Source organism: Macrosteles quadrilineatus, unplaced genomic scaffold, assembly GCF_028750875.1.
Source record: "Macrosteles quadrilineatus isolate MER2022 unplaced genomic scaffold, UCM_ALF_1.0 Scaffold_4__1_contigs__length_99947679, whole genome shotgun sequence".
Classification (NCBI taxonomy): Eukaryota; Metazoa; Arthropoda; class Insecta; order Hemiptera; family Cicadellidae; genus Macrosteles; species Macrosteles quadrilineatus.
The window spans coordinates 41,337,952-41,339,757 of NW_026542597.1; the positions used below are offsets into that span (position 1 = coordinate 41,337,952).

At 33.5% G+C, this 1,806-nt stretch overlaps 1 non-coding gene across 1 annotated transcript; it reads left to right on the forward strand.

Annotated features, from left to right (window-relative positions):
* The first annotated feature begins 886 nt into the window (after positions 1 to 886).
* LOC128993688 (U6atac minor spliceosomal RNA) lies at positions 887 to 988 on the forward strand. Its single transcript, XR_008490816.1, has one exon. It is a non-coding gene; the product is annotated as a U6atac minor spliceosomal RNA (small nuclear RNA).
* Positions 989 to 1,806: the final 818 nt, after the last annotated feature.

The window sequence follows — 1,806 nt, forward strand, 5'->3', positions numbered from 1 at the left end:
CTTAGAATGGTTGGCTTAGTATGCTTATATTACGTTTGATAATCACGTTTCCTTATAGTTGCAATTGGAGGATCCGTAATTTTCAAATTTGGTCAAAAATTTAAGCACTGATGTTATTTTAAACATTGAGTTTTAATATATAAATTGGTTAGGCTCCTTTGGCTACAACAGTATCCAATAGTCAATGGTAGTTCTTTTGCAAAATTCCCTGGTACAAATTCTATAATATAATTTTGGATTTTAGGTACGGTACCTACTAGTGCAGACAGTTATCATCGATCTCTTATTACAGTAGAGATCGATGACAGTAATACCTCAGAGTAATAATAAATAATACATTATGTATTATTTTTTGTTTATGGTAATACCATTGACTGACTAGGTCACAGCAAGAACTATGTTCTCTTTTAATAACAACTAGTGTACATGTTGCTCGAATTCGAGCAATTGCAAAGTTATTTCAAAACGAATAACAGTCATATTTACAATGACACCTTTAGTAAACACTAGCTCACAATCCGACCAGTAGTTAATGCGTGATTGAACTTCAAACAAACACACAAACTATCACATTTATAATATTAGTATGATGAAGGTGAAGTTCTCTCCAACACAAACCACCCGGGCAGTTCTCGCGGTGCACACCAGAAGCGCTAGTAGTATAATCTGCTTTATCGATAACACGTATAAAAACATATAAAACATAAACTCCATATAATTTTCCTCATCAGTATAAGCTCTCCTTTCTAAATTAAGCTCGATTACGAAGTTTAAAGCAGATGCAATTAGTAACTATGCTGTAATTAAGCTTACAAGTTTTAGGTTCTCGTCTGAAAGAGTGATCTCACCAGCGCTATATATACACGGCTGTTTTCAATATAACTTCGTGTTGTATGAAAGGAGAGATGTTTAGCACTCCCCTTGACAAGGATGGAACACATATACCGGTTAAGGCACAGCTGTTATCAGCTCTTAACCACATTTTTTCTATATTGATGGTTTGAATAATTTCCTGTACAATATTTTTGATAACAATGACTAACCTACAATAATTAAAAGTCGAAAATGGCCATTTTATTCAAATTGATAGATTTTTTAGCAAATTTCAAACTGTATTAGAATTTCTATTTTTCGGATATATTCCTCTCTATTATTCTAGTATAAAAAAAAATATGTATTGATTTTGACATTTCCAAGTTTGAGTGGAAATATAAGTTTTGAATTCTGAAACCCAAAGAGTGGTAGGCCTAGTATTTGATTGAAGTGATGACTGTGTGAGTGTCTTAAAGTATATGGGTGTGTTTGTGGATGTTTATATACAGAGCTACAGACTAGACCTGTGCACCTGTGGTGGATGGCCCGATTGTTGGAAATTTGTTATCTGGGTAGTGGAAACTAATCCATATTGTATCTCCAGACGTTTTTCCCATTTTTTTCATAAAAAAGACAAAAAAATTTGGGGTTTTCTACCCCAAAGATTTTGATTAAAATGTATATGTTATAGTCCTTTCAACTCAAAAGTGGTGGTACCACCCCCAAAGAGTAATAATTATTGTTAAAAAGCTTTAGCAACTTTTGTGCTTTTCCCCCATAAAATAGCATAGTTACTGACTCCCATATAGCCATGATAAGGGTTGTTGACAAGCTAATGGGAGAAGTGTGTCATCTTGCTGATACAGTTTATTTTAACAATTTGAATTCGTTTAAGGAAACCACTTAAATCATCCGTGTTCATTCTTCATTTGTTCAGTCTTTGACTCAATATACAAGTTTCAGCCCCCAAATTACTACCAATCTCCCCTTAAA